The 18010-nt window shown below is 36.9% G+C and overlaps 1 long non-coding RNA gene across 2 annotated transcripts; it reads left to right on the plus strand.

The window, feature by feature from the left end:
* The first annotated feature begins 898 nt into the window (after positions 1–898).
* On the plus strand, positions 899–10507 carry LOC140006458 (uncharacterized). Of its 2 annotated transcripts, none has more exons than XR_011814089.1 (4): positions 899–1690; positions 6614–7439; positions 9546–9608; positions 10284–10507. It is a non-coding gene; the product is annotated as an uncharacterized lncRNA (long non-coding RNA). The 2 variants fall into 2 exon arrangements; XR_011814090.1 differs by having other exon boundaries at positions 6657–7439.
* Positions 10508–18010: the final 7503 nt, after the last annotated feature.

Here is an 18010-nt window from a genome sequence, read left to right on the forward strand (position 1 = left end):
TCCCTCACGAGTACAAGTATAAGTCGATGAGATAGCTCTCCAATCGACGTCCAGTCAAACACACGTATGATTTTCAAGTATGAGCAAGTCAATTATCTAATCAAGTAAAAGAGAACGAATGCGATAAAGTACACACTCGTCTCGACAAGACCAATTCACATATTCAACAAGAAGTATTTCAAGTTTTATGCAACAAGTCATGCACTTGACACTCACCAATTTCAAAAACAACTGGACAAGAAATTCCTTTAAAGTTTCTCGCCGGAATTCCTTTCGAATCCCTCTTGAGCACCTGAAGAAATATTTACCAACCATCACTCAAGTATGTAGACATCCAAAATTTCATTTATTTGATTTTTAGCTTTATTTCTTATTTAATTCGATTTTAGATTTATTTGTTAGCTTTGTTATTCTTGTTTTATTTTATTTTTATTTTTATTTTAATTGATTAGATGATAGTTAATGTTCATTTTGTTTATAAATTAGGTTTCTCATTCTTATTTTTAAGGTATTTTTGCATTAAATTCTAAAAAGGAAAAAATTCTCATAAAAATTCAAAATTTGTCTTTAATCCTTCTAGATTTACTTTCTTTAAGATAAATGAAAATTGTGCAATACATTTGCAAATTAGGAATTAACATTTTTTTGTTTGTTTACTTAAATTATTTTTGGAAAATATATAATAAATAAATAAAATGAAAAGACATGTGTATTAGGGGGATATTAGACAAGTGGAATACATGCAAATAGGACAAGTGTCATAATTCTTAGTTGACAACACATACAAGAGAGGGTTAGATGGCTAGACACTTGGAGACCACGCAAGAGGGCTAGGTGTGATGAATAATCACTAAACAAATGTCCCTATTATTGGATTAGTAGGTTGACACTTGTGGGTTTTAGGGATTTTTGGGGGAGAAAAAGAAAAGCTAGCTACGGGAACTAAGAGGGAACCAAGAAAGATCCTACGAAAAAAACTAAGGGAAGGAGGGCTGAGAAAAACAGAGAAAAGAAAAGGGCGAAGGACGGAGGGGTTAAAGAAGAAAAACCAGAGGGGCGGCGGACGAAAGGAAAACAGAGGAGGCTTTGGGGTTGAGGAAAAAACAGAGCAAGAACAAGAGGGAAATCTAGAAATTAGGAGGAATTTTGGTGGTGGGGCAAAACGAGAGAGAGAGAGAGAGAGAGAGAGAGAGAGAGAGAGAGAGAGAGAGAGAGCAAGAGGAGAAGGAAGCTGCAATTGAAAACAAAAAGAGGGATTGAGAAAAGGGGGGAACAAGAAAAATCAGAGGGAAGGCTTCAGTAAAAACAGAGAGCAACAAGGAAAAAACAGAGGAAACGAGCAGAGGAGAAAAAGAGCAGGAAAAGGGGGAAATTTTGGGAAAATTGGGGGAGAGTTTGTCAAAGAGCAAAAGCGAGAGAGAGAGAGAGAGACAGGGAGTAGACGGAGAAAGGAGAAATTGAGGAGGAAGCTTCAGGCTAAGGAGGAGGAAAACAAGAAAAACAGAGAAAGGAGGGGAGAAACCGAAAAGAAAAGAAAGAAAAGAAACGGGAAAGAGTAAGAAAAACCAGAAACAAAGCAAGAAGGGAGCAGGGGAGAGCAAAAGAAAGCAGCGGAGAAAGAGCCGGAACTGCCACCAATTCGTCGGAATCCACCACTGTCATCCACGAATTTTAACCGTGAGAGGCCACTGTAAGTTAATCGTTTCCTTTACATTTCAGTCTTCATTCAAACACAAGCCATGAAAGCTTTCAGAGCATGTCTGCCGTGAGCATGTTGTTTCAATTTTCATGTTGATTGTTCATGGCTTTTTGAATACACATGCTTTGTATGTTGACTGGACTGGAATTGCTATGTCTCTGACAAATTTTGGGGCCGATTATAGTTTCAATGCATCAAAGAATTAGTGAAATTTCTAATACCCCAACCTGTTCGATGAAACGCTTGGCTGAAAATTCTTATTGAAAGATGATTTGTTTGCATTTTTTCGTGTGAAGAAACCGGCTAAGTCGGCTAGTTCATTTCCTCGCGTTTGAGAAATTTTAATGTATTGGTGTCTTGCATTTTCCTGTTCCTTATGCTTCCCATCACATGAATTCGAATTGATGTTATGAGAGGGAGTGCTGTGAATTTCATTGTCTGTTGGGAATGGTTGAAATTGAAACCAAATTTCTGGTATTGCTGATCGAAAAGGAACCTGAAATACTAACTGATGTCAGCGCGGTGGAGAAGACAATTACTTGTCCAAAATTGCAATTTCAGTCCCTCTATTCTCCTTTTTTTGTGATTTAACCCCAGAGTTTGAGAACTTCATAATTCGACTCCAAAACTTTTATAATTCTTTCGATTAGGTCCTTTTTTTGCATTTTGAACCCCTCAAGTTTCCCCTATTTTGATATGGCCCAAAAATTGGAAAAGTTGAACCTATTTCACCCTTTTAGATTTTCATCATCTTTTAATATTTTTAAGTAGTCTTTTGGGTAGATTAATTCTTAATTTTAGGTCATAATTGTATTTTAGTTGATTTTATCATGTTGGATTTGAGTGGAATAGGTGATTTGGGTTAAGAGGTTATTTGGTTGGATTTGTAAAAGTGGATTTAGTTTTTTTTTTTTTTTGGTTTTTCAGCTTGGGCTAGAGGGTCAAGGCCCATCAGTTTTGTTGGCTAATTTTGGGTCAAAATAACAGACTGACCTGCTCCTTTTGCCTTGGGTTTCTGCTGGGCCAGGAGGGTTTTCGGCCCAAACAAAATAAGAAAAATGGCCCAATGGTCTGTTAAGTTAAGAAGTCTAGTGATGAATTTTCATTCCAGCCTCTTAACTTTTGAGTATTTTCACTATGGCCCTAAGAACTTCTAACTGCTTTCACTTAGGTCCCTAATTTAATTGTAAATAGATCCCTAAACTTTATTTTTCTTTAATTGTGACCCTGAATCTTTGTGATGATTATAATTTGACCCTAATACTTTGTTAATTTTTGCAATTAAGTCCCTGCTTGTTTTAATTTCTTAAATGTAGGTTGTTTACATGATTTAATTGATTCAATTTCAGGTTCATTTTCATATGTTATGATTGTTTCTTAATTAAAGTGATTTCTTGACCTTTTTATTTGTTTTTTGGTAAGAAAATTTTCATTTCCTTGAGTCACCAATTCAAGGAAGGTATACTCTATTCTTTATTTTTATTTTATCTTATTTGATCCTATGTGCCTTTATGTGACTTTTATGTGCAATTGCATGCCCTTTTGAATGTTTTTATTTCATTTATTTATTGTTTTGATTTTGTACATTTATTTTAATTAATTTTTAATTATTTTGAAGGCAATTAAATGCCAAAATTGTAATAGTTAGGTTATTATTTTATTTTATTTTTTACCCCTTTTAGATTGTAGTTAGAGCCCCCAAATGTAATAGTCTAGACTTTATTTGCTTTATGTGTTTTGCATGCTTGTGTGTTACGTGTTACTCGCTTTCTTAGGGTCTTGCATCTAGATATCATATTTATGTGCTATGTACTATATGTGATTTATGTGCTTATTTGCTTTATTATGCTTTACATGATTTATTTGTTTGTAATAAATGCATGACGTCACCACACTAGTCCAACGCTAGTCGTGACTCCTTTTTCTGATTCCACACTAGTCCAACGCTAGTTGTGGCCCTCCTTTCTAACTTCCTACTAGTCCAACGCAAGTGAGGACTCATAGACATGAGCTAATCCAACGCTAGACCCTTAGGGACTGTTCATGCGTTAGATCATGTTTTATGTGACCCATTACTACATTTTCATGCATATTTTTCACTTTTAGGGTTTTTATCATTTTGCATGACATTTCCCTTATATGTATATCCCTTATCCCATATTTCTCCTATATGTATATTCCTCATTCCTATGTGTGAGACATGACATTAGACTTGCATTGCATATAAGAAAAATTGGAGATAGGTTAGTACATTTGCTTGATTAGATTAGGAAATATCCCTCGAATATGGGATATGGACGAGTTTGACTTTCTAACCTTAGCACGCTCATATTCCCTCTATTAAGGGGAACATTGAAGTCACAAGTATTAGTCCCCTGCACCCGTTATGATGCATTTATCTAGATCATGTATATTTGTATAATTATTATTTTCTTTCCTTTTCTTCGAGTCTCATATTTTGCACATTCCTGACCTCTTCAAATAATTACTTTTGGGCATCGTAATTAATGCGATTTGCACCAACTAAAATTCGAAGAGACATGTTGACCCCGATACATTAGGTTTAGGGTTTGCATTCATATAGTACGTTCAAATGTGATAAATTCTTAGGTTAAAATAAGAAAATCTTTGACTAAATCACGCAACTAGCCTTGACTAGGGTGAAATGGTGCCTTAGATTTTATCCTTGCCTTCCCTTTTTTCAAATGCGACTCCCGAACACTTTTCTCTGATTTTCGAAGATTTGGAGTCGTTTAAAAAGGGTTTTTTCTACTTTTTCTTTAAAAATTCATTTTAGGTGACTTGGTACACCTTAACTCGATACCAAGTGGCGACTGTGCCAAAAACGTCGCATTTTTAAGTCCCATTTAGACCCATTTTATTTCTTTATCCTTTAAAAATTAAAAATTCATTTTTTTTCAAAATTAATGAAAAAATTCATTTCTTATAAACTAGTTATTTTTTTTATTAAAAAACAGGGCGCGACAGCATGGCGACTCCACTGGGAACTTAGAGAGTTCGAGCATCCGATTTAGTCATTCATTTTCTTTTTCTAACCTTCTTATATATCACATTTAGAGGTTTTAGGTTGCATTTTCTCTTTTTACGGTTTTTTGCATCTACCATGCCCGTAATCACGCCTCGGACACCGTGTATGTGATGAATGGATTGTTTATTTCTTTGCTTTTACTTGTATCGTGCTTGCATCTTGGGGGGGATAGTCACCCTAGAACCTTCACCCGTATTTGATGGTATTATAATTCCTCCCCTCAAAAGGAAGCACTTCATACGTGCATGCATTACTTTTTACCCTATTTTTTTTTCGTGGGCGCTTCCCACATCTTCTTGTAGGATTAGGATCGATTTCTTTAGGTAGGCGGATAGTGTGCTCTGCGCCCATAGCGATGCCTAAGGGATCACTCGAGCCACCGATCAAAAGCCCTAGGATTGATGACCTTTCGCCTTTTGGTCTGAAAGCTTGGGAGCCTGAAGCCATATTGAGTCTAGATGCATTAGCAAGCTAAACCTTATGCATCAATATTAGAAATACCCTAAGATAGAATCAACCGTACCCAACTAGGAACACTAAACACGAGAGGAGGGATTCTACCTCTCTTTCCTTATTTTTTTTCTTTCTTTTTTGCTTTGTATATCATTTAATTGCCACAATGTGTTATGTGTTGAACTAACATTTCCTTGTTTTTTCGCCTTTTGCATTCACAAACACTAGAAAATAAGAGATCTGGCATGATACTCTTTTAGAACTTACCCTCTTAGATAGGTTATTGCACGTTTAAATTTCAATATATTGCATTTGTAGATTAATAATTGCGTATCATTTTAGGCCCACTCTGGCATACAAAGTGTCATTTTAGGTCATGTTTTCATTTCAAATTGCATATTTAATTACTTTGATAAATTGGCATCATGCATAAACTTTAGAGAGAATGCCATGTAGGCGATCCCACGATAGGAATAAACCACCTTGTGTCTCGGATATGTAATCCAATGAGACTTGCACGTTTATATTTCTCGTACCATCCAAAAGGGTAGTGCACAAGATAAGGTAGGATCCGATCTTTTCTATGATAATAGAGCAACTTTTGCACATTAGAATATGAGCATTTAACAATCATCTTTTGGCCATCTTATCAGAATTGATAAAATATCCCTTGCGTAAAGGATATTAAGTTGAAGAAATTCACAAATAATTCTTCATTGTTGAGACGATAAATATGTTGAGACCAAATCTTGATTTTAGAAGGCTCATAGACTAATGCATCGCAATGAATTTTTTGAAACCATTTTTAGGTCAATCCAATCAATTTTGAATAAATTATGAATTTCATTCAATTCATTTGACCGGTTTACTCAATTTTAGGTCAATCTGATCAATTTTGAATAAATTATCAATTTTATTCAACCCGTTTGACCAATTAGGGTTTCAATGTCAAATTTCAAATTGGAAAACCTAGTCAATTTTGAGAAAACCATCCATTGTATCCAGCCCTTTGATCGATTGGGGTTTCGATCCATGTTACATTGAGAAAATTTGTCGACAAATTTCAATCTCTCCGATAGAAAGTTCTTCAAGGTCAAATCGGTGTGTTTTTACAAATTCTTGTATCAATTAAAACAATCAATCCATTCGGACTTTACCCTTGTTCTATCAGGCTAGAAATCTCCTGTCGTTCAATTGGCTAAAACTTTCAAATTACCTTCCAATCAAATGGCAATAAGCTGATCGGATCCATCATGGTATTGTATAGTGCCTATTCTGAAGGATTGCATTTTCATGCTAGGCCAACCCTTGGCGTAAAAAGGGTCCCTCAATAGGGCATACATCCGAATTACATCAATATACACTAACTCGTGTCTTTTTTCTTTTTCTTTCTTTTCTTGCTTTGCCAACAGCCGGTCAAGAGATGATGCTAAATAGGGTTTTCTAAAATGACAGGTGTTTTTCAAATATAGCTACAAGAAGAAGCCCTATCACACATATTCGCATGGTCGAGTTTCAAGAAACAGTATAAACATGAGTATACACCTGAAATCGTTCGACAGACCTACAACGGCACCATCAACTGACTTGGTCAACCTGGGAGCTCAACTGAGCGAAGTTTTGAACAAATTTAACGATCTAAGCATGGAAATGATGGCACAACGGCGCGTGATCGATCAGTTGGTCGTTGGTGGCGGTAGCGGTGATCAACACGAGCCCTTACCCGCTAGTCAAATTGAACCACAACCAATACTTTTACCCTATACTCAAACCTCTGTTACTTCACGTGTCATAAATCCACCTGAAGAAATTTTCACCTATCCTACTCATGGCCCACCACCTAACTACGCACCTAACATCCAAACCAATCCTTCTTATGTTCAAATTCCTCAAAATTATCTGCCAGTTAGTATGAACATGCCATTCGAACCTCAAGGACCATATTATTATTCCAATGCAGAGCCATTCACGCTAGACACCGCTGCCCAAGAAAAAGTTGAAACTGGGGAATCCTCTGCGCCAATTGACAAGAATTTGTTAAAGAGATTGGATCGGTTTGAAGAATTTATAAGGAAGAGCCAAGGTTTGAGCAAGTTAGGAGGTTTGGATTATAACGAGTTGTGTCTGTTTCCCGACATGCAACTGCCGGTGGGTTTCAAATCACCCAAATTTAATAAGTATGATAGAACGAACAACCTCAAAACGCATCCCCAAAACAAATTCAGACGATAATCATAAGTACACTTACAAACTTCCATGTGCAACTTTAACTTTATATTTTTACGAATGAATATCAATTTGTTCATCCTCTTGAAAAATTTACAATGTGCATTTGAATGTTAAAAAATGAACTAATTAATTAAGAACTTGATTTTTGTCTTGAACCGAGCATTGACTCATCGAGGTCAGGGATTTCGGGTCAATGGGTTCGATCGGAATTGAACCCATATAGAAATGGGGTGATGCTATCATGATGTCATAAATACATTTGACATTAAGAAAGGTATGTTCATATGTGTTTGATTTTTTAAACATATTTTACAAGAAAATACAAATAAACTAATGTAATCAAGTCAATTTACCAAAGAACTCATATTAAAAAAATAGGTTGTAAATATGACTTGCGAATGTTTGTGGGTGACTTTATAACTTCTTGAGACAATGAAGGGATAAACTAGGAATACAAAAAAGTGTTAGGACATTAATAGCAAAGTAAATCAATAAAACCTAATTCCTATGTCATCCATCTTTTTTGTTGGCCCTCATATTGTTTCTTTCTCATCCATTTTCTTTACCAAACTACATCAGAGATGAAATAGACACCACATCATACCAAACTTCCATCAAAGATGAAACACACACTCACACCTATACCCATACCTATACCAATACCCACACACATGCAGAAACACACACATATACACAAATATTTATTTTCTAAGACACACACATACACAAATACATAGTATTCTTCTCATAATTTTGTCTGTATTGTCTTTATTTTTTCTCCTATTGGATATTAAAGCTTTTAAGAATCTAGCAACTGTGAATCTATAAGGGTGGCTTGTGTGAGAACCCGTACATTTTCATCTTTTCTAGGTTTTATTTTAATTAATTGCATGTTATTCTGCATTTTCTTTATTAGGAAAAATTTCTAGATAATTTTCATGAGTGAATATAGTTTTTAGATGATTTTTCTAGTATCGGTTAGTTTTTGAGAAATTAAGAGCGTATACCGGACGTGGGACCCGCTAGTGCGGAAATTTCGGAAAAATTCGGCTAGTTAGGTTAAGTTTTGGATACCGGGTTTATTTTAGCAGGTGTTAAGAGATAACTAGAGGTTACTAAATGAGTTGGTGTGAGAGGGACAAAAGGATAGCCATGGATTAAATGGAGTGACAAGTGTCACTTGGAGATTCATTCTTACATTTGACCACTATTCACCATTTTACCCAATAAACCAAAAATTGACCAAAAATCATCTTCATTTCAAGCTTCTTGTGGCCGGCCATCTTCAAGGGAAAAGAAAGGAAAACCTCTCCAAATTTCTTGCTCCAATCTTGCTCAATCCAACAAATCAATCGATTAATCTTGAAATTTCTCCATAAAAACCCTTAGTTTAGTGATTGTGAGGTGATTAGTGAAGTGGTTTGAAAGACCAAGGTGGTAAGTTGTCTCCTTTTTTGAGTTGATAAGGTGAGTAGCTAAGGAACCTCTCTTTTCTTCTTAATGATGTTTAATTAGTGGCTTGTGTGTGAGTTAAAGAGCTAGTTTTATGTGATATTTCATGATTTTGGTTGAGAGTGGTGAAGTTTTCTATTTATTCATGATTTTTCTGTTTTTATATGTTTGATAATGATTGGCCATGGATGATGGTTGGGAATGATCTAGAATGAAGCTATGGTGCGTATATTGAGGCTATTTGCGGAAAATTTCCGCTTTGAATGGAGAAATTCGGAATTAGGGTTTGAATTTAGGGCTTTTCTAGGGTTTCTTTATATCAAATGAATTGGCTTTGATTATAGACCTTTGGGACTCTAATGTGGTGTATTGAAGGGTTTATGACTTGTAATGGCATTGGTGATTGTGTTTGGAAAATAAGGGGAAATGTTTGTAGGTTGGAAACTTGGAATTTTAAGGGAAAATGCTGTCCAAATGGAGGATTCTTGTGTTTAATGAACTTGAGGTGCTTTAGAGGTTAAATGATAACCCTAGGGTTTGTCTCAACCTTTAGCACTAAGTGTTTTTACAATACTTGCAAGTTTTACGCTTTTATATTGATAATGTGTAGCTTGGATGTATGACTCGTAATCGAGTCTCATTGTGCTTATTTGGATGTTTTAGGACGTGACGGTGGTTCAAGACGCTTGTTGGGCGGAAGTGTATGAAATTTCACTTGCTTGCTTGGTAAGTGTACTACTCACTTGTTTGTTACTATGTGGCTTTGTTATACTTGAAGTTGATGCTTTGAAGGTTTATTTGCACCGTTAAATTGATTAAAGTGAGGGTGTACTTGATCACTCTCACCCTATATGTCCAATATGACTGTTTACGGTGTTACTTGAATGGTATATGAATATACTGGATTTGGTGTCGTTTGGAGGAGTATCCAACGGCCATTACTGTTACTACTGAGCTCAACCCCATTGGTAGTCGATTGAATCGAACCGGCGAGGGCTTGGTCGTGAAAATTGACGAGCCATGGGGACTGTTATATGGAATCTTGTTGTATGAAATTCTTGATTCCGGTATACTCGAGTATTACCAAATTTATACTGTATGGAGTTTGGGTCCGGTAGGGGTATGTTGGGTGGAAGGAATGGAAGTAAAGTGGAGCCTACGGTTGGTTACATTGTTAACATTGACGGAGGGTCAATGAAGTCCGATCAAGTATACAAGCGAGGAAAGGGGCTCTTGAGAGCCGTCTGTATCCTTTTACCAATTCTATTGATGTGTGCTCTTGGCATACTTCCTATTAAATGAATTGGAATGAAATGCTATATGCTTATATAAACTCCGTTGCTTGAGTGGTAGTATCTCACTGGGCATAAGCTCACTATATTCCTTTTGTTTTTCTTACAGGAATTTGAATACTTTTGGAAAGGCTATGGATGTTGGTTGCCGAGTTGAGCTTATGTGAATGTATTTTGAATAGCTCCTTTTGGGCAAAACCCTAAGTGCATTTTGATCCAACCAATTCGTTGAGTTGTAATTTACAAACCGTACATGTATAAACTTGTTGGATAACTTTTGTATGCTATTTTGGCTTGTAAATGCTTAATTTCAAGGTGTATATGTTTGATTGATGTTTGGTTGGATTTCGGACAGATTCGATTTTCAAACGGCAAAAGAAAAATTTTTGGCGGGATTGGACAGGGTCGAATCCGGCCAGAAACTGGCCAGATTGTCGGCCGGATTGCCCTGAAAAAAAATTGAATCCGGCCTTTTGCTCTCTGGCCAGTATCCGGCCAGGAATCCGGCCAGATTCCAGCCGGATTCTGCCGTGTCTGGCACTATTCATGTCGGTTCCAATTTTTGTTTTTTTTATTTTGTGATTTTTGCTTGTCTGAGCGCGCTTTTATTTTCTCAGAATGTTTTAGACGTCGTGTAATTGCTCGTTAGTTCTGGCGAGAGTTGGGCAGGCAGTCCGCTAACCTCTTTGGTTCGCCTTAGGGGAAGGTGGGGCTGTCACAGCTTGAGAGTTGAGATGGAGGAAGGTGACTAGCAGTGGCAGCGACTAGCAAGAAGGCAAGGATGAAAGCAAGTCAAAAAAGGGTTAGAAGACCTGGTTTTGATGATTCTTAGCGGTTCCCAATTGAACCAGGGTTTTGATCAGTCTTGGCCAAGTCAAACACCATCTTGCTTTTAGTTCTAACTCAAATAGGTGGTCTTGTCGGTTTCTGGTTCAACTGGTCCAACAGATCAGTCTAATTCAAATATTTAATTCCTCTACTTCCTTCTCACTTTGTAAATTTCATCCTTTTCCTACTGGGAAAAATATAGTTTTAAAATATTGAAAATCACCGTAAGAAAAAGAAAGGATGAATTGTTAAATACTACATTGAAATAAGCAATACTGATCAATATGAGGAAAAGTCAACTTCAATATCTCAAAGGATGTTCATGAGAAATGTCTATTTTGTATGTTTTTAGCTTATTTTATTGCTTGGATTTTGGTGTGTTTTAGTCACTTTAATAGCTAATAAACTAGGTTTCTAGTGAAGTTTACATTTTGTAGTATAAGTCAAAAATTACATTTCTATCGATTTAAGTAGTTAAAACTTCAATCTCTCTCTAAATGAGAGTTCATCCCTCCTCGGCGTAGGAACCAAAACTCTTTTCAACCCTTGTTCAAATTTTTCAAAGTTCACGTTTAAATTTCAAGATCCAGAATTTCGGTCCAATCTCAAAAGCATATCTTTCTAATAGGGAAACCTCAGAAGGTGTTTTTCGACTTTGTTTAGATACGACTTAGCCCTATCAATTAGTGTTGTAATTAATTTGTCTGGGAAGAGCTTTCATCTTTCATCTTTATTACAGAAATAAATGAGAGGGAAGGAGATCATAGAGACTGAACTACTGGGACATTAGATTTCTCTTGCCTTATCTCTCTTATTTACTCTGAAAATTTATTTCCTTTCCTAATCTTCATAGTTTTCTGCAATCTTTTTAACTTTGTCATAGTAGTTTCTTAACTCTATCGTAGCACTTTTTATACCCTTCTTGTAGTCAAATTTAGGGTTTTATAACTTTCACGCCTTTTTTGTTCACCTCTTCAGGTCTTTGTTGAGTGCTGGAACTTGGCTTTTTTCTTCGTTGACTTGTCAAAAGGCTAAACACAGAGCTGTATTCATCTGATTTGGGTGATAGTGTAAAGAACACAGTAATGAAGCTCGATGATAAAATCCTTGACAAGAGCTTTTCACAAGTTTGACTTAGGGGTAAAAGAGATTGAATGGGTTGATTTGAACTGGAGAGATCTGGAAGCTAGCACAGAAGAATGTGAACCAGTTTAGTGGCAAGGATCATTGGAGAAAAGTAGCAAACTACACAAGGGTGAAGAATTTCACCATGTATAGGGTTACCCTAGAAACATGGTGGTTACTGAGCTAGGACCAAATGTTTTCCAGTTCACCTTTGAAGAAGAAAAGGACATGGACAAAAGCACTGAGAGGGAGACCATGGATCCTAGATAACTAGCTGCTAGTACTGAAGCCATGGAGTGAAGGAATTGGAAATACCCCGAAATGTTTAACTCCTCACTGCTATGGATACAACTGTGGAATCTCCCAATCCACTGGTTGTGTCGTGCAGTAGGCTTCAAAATTGGAGAAGTTTTTCACTCAATTAATGAGGTCATTATACCACCGGGGGGTGGAAAGGAAGGAAAACACATGAAGATATTGGCGGATGTGGATATATCACAACTGCTTGTCAGAGCAGTACCAGTAAAGCATAATGGAATTGAAGTTTGGGTAGAATTCAAGTATGAAAAATGCCCAGATTTTTGCTACAGATGTGAAGTGGTAGGGCATGGGGACAAAAATTGCAATTTTAAAGAAAAAAAGGAACAACACTTAGAGAGGACTAGTATGAACCATGGCTCAAAGTAGAGAGCATCATAGCTTCACCTCGAAAGTCACAAAAGGAAAACAATGTAACCACAGAGAGGTCAAGGTTAGGGAAAAATCAGCAAATAACCCTTACACTAACAGGGCACAATCAAGCATACCGTGTGCGAGAGAAAGGAAAGAAACAGCAGGCAAAACACAGTAGCCCAAGCATAGAGGAGAGGATAGAAAAGCAAATGAAAAATAAAAAGAAAACTCTGGTAAAAGCAAGTGTGGAGGGAGAAGGAATAAAGATAGGGGGAAAGCAGAAAAAGGGAAGTGCAAATGAGAAAGAAAACAAGAAGAAGATGCAACAAGACCAGGACATGATGGATACTGAAAAAGGAATGGAGCAAGAGAAGGTGAATGTAGAAGTAATGTTGGTGGATAGTAAAGGGAACAAAAAAGAGGCGAACAATAAGGAGCAACAAAAAAGCATGGGAGAAGCAGAAAGCAAATCATAATCCAAAAGACAAGAAAAGGGAAAAGATAATCAACAAAAAGAGAATATAGGAACAGCAAAAAAGAGTAGAGGACGCAAAATCATCCCTAGAAGTATAAGGAACCCCTTTGCAGAAATCAATTCACTAAGGGGTGAGGAGAAACTAGGAGAAAAAAGGAAGTTCAAATTAAGGGATGACCCAGATGACATGCTAGTGGACATAGACTACATGGAGTAAAAGGAAATAAATTGCCCAGAGTAGAACAGAAAGAAGAAATGCAGGAAAGGGTGACAAAGTCAATCCTTGAAAGGCTTCCACAGTGTCAATGAAGGTTGCGATATGGAACTGTCAAGGATCAGGAAGCCCCTTGATAGTTCCCCAATTGAATAAGGTTCAAACCTTCTCTCCCCTAGCATCATTTTTCTTAGTGAAACAAAAAATCAAAAAAAAGTTTATGGAATCTGTAAAAAAATAGACTGTAGTTTGATGATAGCTTTATCGTAAATTCGGTTGGCAAATCAGGGGGTTTAGCTTTGTTTTGGAAGAACTGTGTTAGAATTATCGATATAGAGACAAACAATTTCTACATTGCTGCATGTATAATGGATATAGAGGCTAGATGTGAGTGGTGTTTCATTGGAGTATATGCAAGTCCAGAGAATGGAACTAGGAAAATGCAGTGGAAAAAGCTGGAAAGGAAACTAAGTGGATGGGGGAAAACTGGATGATGGCAGGAGATTTCAACGACATTGCCTCAAATGAGGAGAAATAGGGAGATAGATTGAGACCAGAAGAAAGCTTTCAAGAGTTCAGAAGTTTTCTACAAAACATTAATGCAATTGAGATAGGCAATGAGGGGAAACCTTGAACTTGAATGCCTCACTGGGAAGGAAAGGAAATAAAACAAAGGTTGGATCGAGTGGTAGTAAGTATAAACTGCACTAGACTTCTGAAAGAGCAAAGTGTATACATACTGAGAAGGAAGCCTCTAACCACTCCCTACTCCAAATTGACACAACGTCAGCACAAAGAAAAACTGGATGTAGATTCTATTTTGATAAGAGATGGGAGACAAAATCTAGAGGTGCAAGACTTGATCACAAAGGCCTGGAAAGTGCAACAGAAAGGATCTCCAATGTTCAAGGTAACAAGGCAAAATAAATGAGTGTAAGTGAGGCCTAATGGTATGGAGGAGGAAGAACAATAGGAACTCAGGGAAAGAGAGCAAGATTCTGAAACAATAGATTCAGGAAGCAAGGGAAGGAGAATATAACTATAACAAAGGAAGAATTGCTGAGCTAAAACTAAAACTGGGGTAGGCATATAAGGAAGAAGAAACTTTCTAGGCACAAAAGGCAAGATGGAAATGACTTCAAGAGGGGGACAAAAACATAGCTTTCTTCCATGCAAGGGTGACAACACGAAAAAGAAGAAATAAGTTAACAGCCTTATAGAATGAGAGAGGGGAATGGTGCAAAACTAAGCAAGATATAAAGGATGAAATTTATGGTTTTTACAAAACTCTTACATCAGCCTAGCCAACAGATTTTGAAGCTGTTACTGAAAGTGTTCCATGCACAGTCACAAATGAGATGAATGTAGTGCTAATTAAATAAGTTGATGAGTTAGAGGTAAAAAACTACTTTATTTTCAATGCATCCTAATAAAGCACTTGGACCAGACGGTATGACCCCTTATTTTTTTTCAAAAATTTTGGCATGTCATTAAACATGATATTGTGAATGCTATCAGAAGCTTCTTACATAGTGGCCACTTGCTAAAAGCTATAAATGTAACTATAGTGACCCTGATTCCAAAGGTAGAAGCGCCTGTTAACATATCCTAGTACAAACCCATATCTCTCTGCAATGTCATATATAGAATAATTGCAAGAATGCTGGTTAATAGATTGAAGAATTTCATTCCCAAATGCATTAGTTATGCCCAATCTGCTTTTGTTCCAAGTAGACAAATTCTTGATAATGTCATTTTAGCCAGGAAATCATCCATTTTCTGAAACACAAGAGGAAAGGCAAGAATGGTTTTATGATCCTTAAGCTTGATCTTTCTAAAGCTTATGATAGAGTAGAACGGTAGTTCCTAGGAAGAATGATGATGAAGATGGCCTTTTGTCCAATATGGATTAGATGGATCATGAATTATGGCTCAACTGCAACTTACTCCTTTAATATAAATGGTAGCCAAATTGGTATTGTTAAGCCATCTAGAGGGCTAAGACAGGGGGATCCTCTATTCCGTACCTTTTCCTCATTTGTGCTGAAGGAATATCAAAACTGATAAGGCAAAAATTGAACAGTAGATTAATCTCAGGGGTGAATGTTGGAAAAGCATCCCTGTGGTGTCCCACCTACTTTTTGCTGATGACTCTCTTTTTTTTGTTTTTACAAAGCTAGTATCAAGGAGGCAATGTAGATGAAGGACTTGTTGGACACGTATGTAAAGGCTTCAGGACAACTCATAAACTATGAGAAATCTACTGCATTTTTTAGTGCTAATACTTGCAGAGCTTAAGTAAGGATATCTATTCAGCACTAGGGAACATGACAAAAGCTCTATATGAAAAGTACCTAGGCCTACCTATGATGATAGAAAGATCAAAACAGCAAGTGTTTGGCTACATAAAAGGAAGCTTCCAAAACAAGATGTAGAACTAGAAGAGGAACCTACTCAGTCATGCTGGGAAAGAGGTAATGATCAAATCAGTGGTCATGGCAATCCCAACTTACACAATGGCATGCTTTAAACTTCCAAAAATTCTATGTAAAGACATATGCAAGATGGTGGCAAACTTCTGGTGGGGCAAGGTGGAAAATACTAGGAAAATGCATTGGGTTAGTTGGACTAAAATGACCCAAGTAAAAGGAAATGGGGGTTGAGCTTTAGGGACTTGGAATGCTTTAACAAAGCTCTACTGGCAATGCCATTCTGGAGAATCATAACAAATCCAAACCTGCTAGTCAGTAAAGTTTTAAAATTCAAGTATATAGGAGAGGGACAAGACTGGAATAGAGAACCAGCAAAATCTACTTCTTGGGTATGGAAAAACATACGAGGAGGGAAAGAACTGATAGACAAAGGCATGAGACATAAAGTGGGGGATGGAAAAACCATACAAGGATGGAGAGATAAGTGGATCCCAGCCTATGAGAAAGGGATGGTCAAATCAGTAAGAAAGGAGGTTTGTAGTATAGAAAGAGTGGAGAAACTAATCACAGAAGGGGAATGGAACCTGAGGCAACTAAATAGTTGGTTTGAGCAAGAAGATGTCTGGCAAATTCTAGCCATTCCACTAAGCTTGACAGGAGGAGAAGATAGAATGTACTAGGAACATGCCAAATCTGGTCAATTCACTGTCAAATCAGCTTATGTAGCAGAAAGAGAAGGAATTGGAAAGCATGGAAAAAAGGAAAGAAGGGAGGGAACTAGTTACCCCCAACAGGGATCAAAATTGTGGAAGAGCCTATGGCCATTGCAGCTGAAACACAAGCTCAAACATTTTGTATGGAGTTGTTTGCTAAATAGCCTACCAGTTAATGAATATAGATACACAGAAGATCTAGGAAAAGGAATGAAATCTGTGACTGCTGTGGAGAGGAAGTGGAAACAATAGAGCATATGTTGTTCTTTTGTAAAGGTTCAGAGCTCACGTGGAGATTAGCTCCAATCCAATGGGATGGTTTAAATGACATGAGGAGAAACTTCGTGAGGTGGTGGGAAGGAATATTAGAAGCAAACAAGAGAGATAAGGGCTAGGAACATATTGCTCTGACTATAAATATTATGTGGCAAATATGGAAAGCTAGGAACAGGAAGGTTTTCTCTAATGAAGTAGTAGATGCAGGCCATAGTGTACAAAAAGCACAGATGGAGTGGCTAGAATTTATGGAAGCCCAGAGTAGTAGAAGAGGGGAGTACATGGAACAAACAAATCACACACAGCTTTCAATAAGTTGGAAACCACCAAGCAAAGAAGTGGTCTTGATCAACACGGATGCTGCATTTTCAAAGGAATGTAGAAGTGTGGACTGGGAGGAATAACTAGAAACAAAAGGGAAGGATACAAAAAGCATGGGCAAAATCTGCTGAAAAGTCTAGTGAACCACTGGTGGAAGAAGCTGCAGCTATTAGAATAGGAATGAAGATGGCGCAAGAAGCTCAGTGGAAAGCAGTGGATTTCCAATCAAATTGCAAAGCCATAGTAGACATGATTAGACAAGGGAACGTCAAGGAATCAAGAGTTGCAGTCTTACTAGAGGATATACAAAAAATGAAAGGCTTGTTTGATCAATGTATTTTTTTCTTTTGTTAAGAGAATAGGTAATAGTTATGCACACAATCTAGCAAAGTTTGTTGTCAAATTTATTAGAGATGTAGTTTGGGAAGAAAAATTTTCCCATATGGCTCAAAGAGAGCGCACAAAAGGACCTATTGGGCAGTAACTCGTTTGTAGCTAATCTTGTAATATCAAGTTAGCAATGAAATATAAAGTGACTTTTGACAAAAAAAAAAAGTAGTTAAAACTTCATGTTTTTGTAAGTTTTAGTGATTCAATTATATGTTTTTTGATGATTTAAAGAGAATTAAAGTGAACATGAAGCGCAAAATATGCAAATAGTGAAATGCAATCAAGTGGGAGAGAGCAAAAGTTTGACTGTGATGATTGAGATGATTTTTTAATCATTTTGAAGTTAAGACCAAGGACAACAATTCTTATGAGATGTCAAAATTCAATTCA

This window comes from Coffea arabica, chromosome 5e (assembly GCF_036785885.1).
Source record: "Coffea arabica cultivar ET-39 chromosome 5e, Coffea Arabica ET-39 HiFi, whole genome shotgun sequence".
Lineage (NCBI taxonomy): Eukaryota > Viridiplantae > Streptophyta > Magnoliopsida > Gentianales > Rubiaceae > Coffea > Coffea arabica.